Source organism: Octopus sinensis, linkage group LG28 (genome assembly GCF_006345805.1).
Source record: "Octopus sinensis linkage group LG28, ASM634580v1, whole genome shotgun sequence".
NCBI classification, from domain to species: Eukaryota; Metazoa; Mollusca; class Cephalopoda; order Octopoda; family Octopodidae; genus Octopus; species Octopus sinensis.
In genome coordinates, this window is record NC_043024.1 from 18,833,205 (window position 1) to 18,840,982 (window position 7,778).

General features: G+C 35.4%; 1 non-coding gene across 1 annotated transcript; it reads right to left on the minus strand.

Annotated features, from left to right (window-relative positions):
* Positions 1-7,370: 7,370 nt before the first annotated feature.
* On the minus strand, positions 7,371-7,475 carry LOC115225924. The gene has a single exon (XR_003882967.1). It is a non-coding gene; the product is annotated as a U6 spliceosomal RNA (small nuclear RNA).
* Positions 7,476-7,778: the final 303 nt, after the last annotated feature.

Consider the following 7,778-nt stretch of genomic DNA (forward strand, 5'->3'; position numbering starts at 1 on the left):
TATATACATAGCTTTTTATGATCATGACTGTATTAGTAATCAATAAATTTCAATACTTCAAAGTATAAAGTATGATAACATTATATGTCAAAGTAGATGGAACTCTGTAAGTGAAAGGAATTTAACCCATATTGACTAAGAAACACTTCTGATATCTTAAGCACATATATTCCAAATGTATTATCGTACGAGTCTATATTTGTTACGTTCATAGGTACAATATTGTTATGGTATTATACTTTAATGTGGAGGCACAATGGCCCAGTGGTTAGGGCAGCGGATGCACGGTCGGAGGATCGCAGTTTCGATTCCCAGACTAGGTGTTGTGCATGTTTATTGAGCGAAAACACCTGAAAGCACCACAAGGCTCCAGCAGGGGGTGGTGGCGACCCCTGTTGTACTCTTTTGCCACAACTTTCTCTCACTCTTTCTTCCTGTTTCTTGAGTAACGCTGCAATGGACTGGCATCCTGTCCTGCTGGGGGAAACACATACACCACAGAAACCGGGAAATCGGGCCCATGAGCCTGGGTAGGCTTGAAAAGGATGAAAAGAAGAAGAAAATTATACTTTAATACGAGCTGTATATTTTTATGATTCATATATTTTGTCCAACCTATGCCAGCTACCCAACTCATGCAAGCAGTCCAACCCATGACACCATTGAATATGGACATTGTATGAAGATGATAATATTTTATAAGCAGCTATAATTACCTTTTAAATTGTTTCTATTAAACTGTTTATGATTCTTAATACTGGAATCCGGTCACAACTATAAATACACAGCTTCTTAGGGTTGCAGCAATATCAATAATCGGTACATTTCACTGATCAGAACTATAAAGAAGTATAACATTATAAGTCAAAAAAGACCATGCCATCTTAGTATATATTTCTTTATTGTCCACAGGGGGCTAAACCTAGAGGGGGCAAACACGGACACACAAAGGGATTAAGTCGATTACATCGACCCCAGTGCGTAACTGATACTTTTTTTATCGACCCCCGAAAGTATGAAAGGCAAAGTCGACCTCGGCGGAATTTGAACTTAGAACGTAACAGCAGATGAAATACCTATTTCTTTACTACCCACAAGGGGCTAAACACAGAGAGAACAAACAAGGACAGACAAACGGATTAAGTCGATTACATCGACCCCAGTGCGTAACTGGTATTTAATTTATCGACCCCAAAAGGATGAAAGGCAAAGTCGACCTCGGCAGAATTTGGACTCACAACGTAACGGCAGACAAAATACCTATTTCTTTACTACCTACAAGGGGCTAAACACAGAGGGAACAAACAAGCACAGACAAATGGATTAAGTCATTTACATCGACCCCAGTGCGTAACTGGTACTTTATTTATCGACCCCAAAAGGCTGAAAGGCAAAAACGACCTCGGCGGAATTTGAACTCAAAACGTAACGGCCAACGAAATAACGCTAAGCATTTCGCCTGGCGTGCTAACATTTCTGCCAGCTCGCTGCCTTTGTATAACCATCTTAGTATAACTAGAAGAAATTTAACCTCCAGTGATTAACAGATATTTCTGATATAATAAGTTTACATATTCCAAATATATTGCTATTGTATTCCATAGTTGTAAAGTTCCTAAGTACAATAATTTTATGATGCTATATTTTTTTATATGACTCTTCTATTCTATAAGCAGCTATAACTGTCTCTTACATTATTTCTGCTAAATTGTTTATGCCACTTAATGTAGGGAAATTGGCTTAAAATTGCTATTTTATTCCATATTTGTTAAGATTCTATGTACAATGTTATTATGGCATGCTTATATTTAAATATGATTCTTTGTTCAACCCAAACCAGAAGTCCAGTTCATAGCAGCATGGGACATAGACATTAAATGAGGATTATGATGTTGTGTGAGCAACTGTAATTGCTCTTTAAATTATTTCTATTAAATTATTTATTGTACTCAATACAGAAATCCAATACTGAAATGAGCTCACAAATACACACACATACACACATGAACATATGAATATATATATATATAATATATATATATATATATGATAATAATAATAATAATATGAGGGAATATTATTCAAACTTACAGGGAAAAATTCAATTTAGAAATACTAAATCAAATTTCACAATATATATATATATATATATATATATATATATATATATATATATATATATATATAAATTAGAAAAAAACACGTTTTATCAATTCAATAATGAAAAATTAAATACCATTTAGAAAAATTACATATTATAGAAAGATAAATATAAGATATATATATATATATATATATATATATAGAAAGACATATATAAGATATATATATATATATAAAGACACCCAGCGAACATCCACCATGGGTCATCACATTTGCTTAAGGTAAAAATGAATTCCTCGCTCTTTCGGAAACATCAATCTTCTGTATTGACCGCTTTCCACCACTTTGATCTGTTTTTTGTATTGAATACGTATCGCCACCGTGGGCCACTGCATCGAACACTTTGAACATATATTTCAAACTATATATCAACTATACATGAACTATATATCAACTATACATGAACTCTAAGATGTCTGACTCCGTTGTGTATTATAAATGAATTTCTTGTGTTTGACGGCATGAGCTGTCTCTTTTTATATATAACTTTTTTTGATAAGGTTCATTTCAGGAACTGAAACATGTTATAATGTATATATAAAAATTAAAAATTGTATAATACAGCAGCATTTTCGAACTTCATTTTTTACAAATATATATATATATATATATATTATATATATATATATATATGTCATCATCATCATCATGATCGTTTAATGTCCACTTTCCATGCTAGCATGGATTGGATGGTTTGACAGGGGACTGGTGAACCAGATGGCTGCACCAGGTTCCAATCTGATCTGGCAGTTTCTACAGCTAGATGCCCTTCCTAACGCCAACCACTCCGAGAGTGAAGTGGGTGCTTTTACATACCACCAGCATGAGGGCCAGTCAGGCGCTACTGGCAATGGCCATGCTCAAATGGTGTTTTTTATGTGCCACCTGCACAGGAGTCAATCCAGCGGCACTGGCAATGACCTCGCTCAAATATTTTTCATTTGCCACTGGCACAGGTGCTAGTAAGGCGATGCTGGTAATGATTGTACTCGAATGGTGCTTTTTACGTGCCCCTGGTATGGAAGTCAGTCAGCTGCTCTGGCAATGATCAGGCTCAGATGGTGCTCTAGGCACTCCACTAGCACGGACACCAGTCATTGAATTTGATTTCGATTTCACTTGCCTTAACAGGTCTATGCAAGCAGAGTTTAGTGTCGAATGAAGGAAAGGTATGCATAGGTGGCCTGGTTACACCCCTGGCATATGCCACGAGGTTATGGCCTCACTTGGCTTGCCGGGTCTTCTCAAGCACAGCATATTTCCAAAGGTCTTGGTCACTTGTAATTGCCTTGGTGAGGCCTAATGTTCAAAGGTCATGCTTCACCACCTCATCCCAGGCCTTCTTGGGTCTACCTCTTCCACAGGTTCCCTCAACCACTAGGGTGTGACACTTTTCACACAGCTATCCTCATCCATTCTCATTACATGACCATACCAGCAGTTACCTCTCTTGCACACCACATCTGATGCTTCTTAGCTCCAACTTTTCTCTCAAGGTACTTACACTCTGATATTACACATCTGCACACTGATATTACACATCCACCAGAGCATACTGGCTTCATTTCTTGCAAGCTTACATATGCCTTCAGCAGTCACGGCCCATATATATATATATATATATATTATTATTATTATTATTATTATTATTATTATTAAGAAATATAGCATCATAATTTAAAGCAAATGAAACCATAGTACTGGGAAGAATTTAAACTCTAGTGATGAATAGGCATTTCTGATATCTCATGCTTATATATTCCAAATATATTGTCATTGTATTCCATATTTGTGAAGTTCCTTTGTACAATATCATAATGGTATGTTTATATTTTTTTAATATTTTAATATGATTTTAATATTTTCTCCAGCCCATGCTATTGTGCAATCCATGCCAGCATAGAGCATGGACATTAAATGCAGGAGATATTTTGTATGCATCTGTAACTGTCTTTTAAATTAATTCTGCTAAATTGTTTATGACACTTAAGCATAAAATCCAGATGCAAAGATCACAAATATACATATATTGCTTCTTATGGCAACAACTGTATCAGAAGTCAGTAAATTTCAATACACCAAAATATAAAGAACTATAAAATTATAAATCAAAGGAGATTGAATAACATCAGGTAGGAATTTAAACCTCAGAGACTAACAGACACTTCTGATATCTTAAACATATACATTCTAAATACATTATTATAGTATTCCATATCTCTTAAGATTCTAAGTGCAATGTTATTATTATCGCATGCTTACACATTTTATGACTAAATTTTCTATGCAGCCGTAACTGTCTTTTACATTATGTCTATTAAATTGTTATGGTACTCAATGTAGAAATCTAGATACAGAGATCAGCTCACAAATATACATATATTACCTCTTATGGCTGCAAGTGTATTAGTAATTAGTAAATTTCAACACCCCAAGGTGTAAAGAAATGAATGATTTTAGTCGAAACAGATCAAACAATATAACTGGAAGGAATTTAAATTTCAGTGACTAACAGACATTTCTGATATCTTAAGCTTATATATTCCAAATACATTCTGCTTTCACAGGTGCCAGTCATTTGACTGCAGCCATCCTGAGTTGTTAGAACATCAAATAAGACTCTGTCATACATATATGTATAAATATTTTTACTTTTTTATATATCTATTTTATTTAATTTATTTTTAAATCTTATTTTATTGATTTAAAAAAAAAATTACATACCTTTTACATTTTTTATTTTTTATTTTATCTTTTTTATGTATGTATAAGCTGCTCTGTGTCAGATGCCAGAATGATATTTAGTCCCTCTATGGAGTGTTTGGGTGTTGGTTTGGTGTCTGGCACAGGATAGCTTACCTCATGGGCAGGTTTGTTTATTGTTTGTTCCTTCTCGAGCCATGCCTGGCTCATAAGGGCCAGTTTCTCAGTTTCCTTGGCATATAGATTCTTCACCTGGACAGGACGCCAGTCCGTCGCAGGTGAGCTGCAAGATGCAGGAGGAAAAAGTGAGAGAAAGTTGTGGCGAAAGAGTCAGCAGAAATTTGCCATTACTTTCTGCCAGAGCCACGTGTTTCACATATAAACACACACATCACCCAGTCTAAGATTCGAACCCGTGATCCCCCGACCATGAGACCACTGCTCTAACCACTAGGCCATATGACTCCACTCATGGGCAGGTAGATGCTCTTTAACTTTGGTTACTAATCTACCCAGGAGAAGGAAATCTCCAATATAAAACCTGAGGCCTTGGAAGTTCCCAGTTTTGTCAATTTTCATGTCACACTGGTGAAAGTATTCTTGGTCCAATAGGTGGGGGTAGGGCAATACAAGCTACACCCAGTGAAAATTATTCATCTGCACAGGTACTCCCTGTACACCAAATCAGAGTAAAATCATTGAATTGGTTGGCAGAAATCTAAAAATGCACTTGCAGCTTACTCTGAAATGTCTCAAACAGATTCAGTAAATGGGAAAAACGAACCATATCATGCTATATAAAACTGATAAAAGATGGGTTTCTTATCGTTGGCAGTATTTATGCACCAACAATGTGCTGTTCTGATGAAACTGTAGGACAGTTTTATGATGATCTAGCACAATTATCAAAGAAAGTACCAGGTTCTGACAAACTGGTCATATTGGGAGATTTCAAGGCAAGAGTTGGAAAGGGCTATGTTTCAGGGCCTGTTTTGGGCTGAAATGGGATTGGAAAATGTAATAAAAATGGAGTAGATCTTTTGATGTTTTGTACTGAAAATAATCTTGTTGTTACTAATACTCTGTTTAAGCAGAAAATAGCTGCAGGAGAAATACCTAGCCTAAGATAAACCTCTGTGCCTGGATTTTATTGACATGGAGAAAGTCTTTGACAGGGTTCCCCGATCCATTATTCCAAACTGCATCTCACCTAGACTGACTCTCCCTAATTAGTTGGGCTATGACCCTCTCTATGACTTTCATTACTTGATCCAATAACTTGATACCTCTGTAATTTTTCACATCTAATGCATCACCTTTACCTTTGTAGCAGTTGACTATGGTTCCGTTACACCAGTCATTGGGTATGGCTCCTTCATGTATCACCTGATTGATTATACAGGTGAAACTGATTTACTATTTGATCTTCATCGATAAAACGAATGAATGCTAAGAGTTGCACCTTGTTGGTGATGTCTCTTGACTCATTAACTTGGAATGCAAAAGGTGAGTACTTAAGTTTATTTCTACATACATTTTTCTCAATATCAGAAGACATTTCTAAACTACACCTGTGAACTTTATCGTTGGACAGTGGAATCTTGCTTAATTCTTTTGCTGCTTCATTCCCAAGCATTGCCAAGTCTACCTTTTTGCATGCAAGCAAAATGAGTGACTCGTCTATAGTATAAACTTTCATATTTTGTGCTATCAATTCTGAAACTTCGTAGGAAGCGATTTGAGCTTTCTCAGAGACAATCATTTTATTGGGTTGTCCGGAAAGTTCATGCCGATATATAGTAGCTTACCTTTCGACTTATTTTAGAACATTGCTGAGTCCATAAAATAGAATTTGACTACACCTCCATTTAGAGCACAGTTTAAGCTATCTTTTCGTGGAAGAAGATTTATGTTCCTATAACCTGTTAATTTTGTAACCCTTTAAAATGGAAGATAAGAAAGTTCATTTTCGGCACTTGATGCTTTGGGAACCAGACAAAAATTGCACTTCTGTGTCTGTGTTTGTCCTCCGTTTGGCAACTGGTGTTGATGTGTTTACATCCTATGATTTAGCAGCTCAGCAAAAAGAAACTGACAGAATAAATACCAGGCTTTAGTAAAAAGCAGAAAAGGCAAGTACCAGGATTGATTCGTTTGGCTAAAATCCTTCAACGTGGTGATCCAGCATGACTGAAACTAACAAAGGATATAAACAGAAAAGAAAGAAAACAACCAAATACTGTCATACAAAACATTTCAAAACTGTGTCAAAGCACAAAGAATTTGCAGTCCAAGAAACCCCTAAAACCAAATTCCGTTTTGAAAATATCAAAGAACAGCAAAATGAGGAAAAAATGTGTAATGAATAAAAAAATATTTTGAATTTATTCAGCAGTTAATCTTTAGTTGTCTGCCAGGGTGTATATCAATATTATTTTCTTTTTATTCTTTTACTTGTTTCAGTCACTTTGACTGTGGCCATGCTGGAGCACCGCCTTTATAAAAAAAATATGGAACACTTCACGAATTTGTGTGTCATCCTTGCGCAGAGGCCATGCTAATCTTCTCAGTATCGTTCCAATTTTAGTATATGTATTGCCGAAGTATATGTATTAAATATATAACATTAATCTGTTTATTACGAGATTAATCCATTTCCTTTATCTCAGAATCTTTGATTTTATCCCAAATTCATGCTGAAAGATGAAAATCAAAATTTCTTTAGTAACACAAATATCTCTTGAAAGGTTGCTTAATAAATATAGATCTTATTTTGTTGCTTTTATGTGAAAGCAGATGATGGCTCAAAGAGAATCTAGATCAGAAATTTCAATTCTTGTAAAGCGAAAAGATGGGTTTTGGAGATTCTTAGAAGACTCTTTAATGATTCTCTGAAAATTGCCTTCAAGACA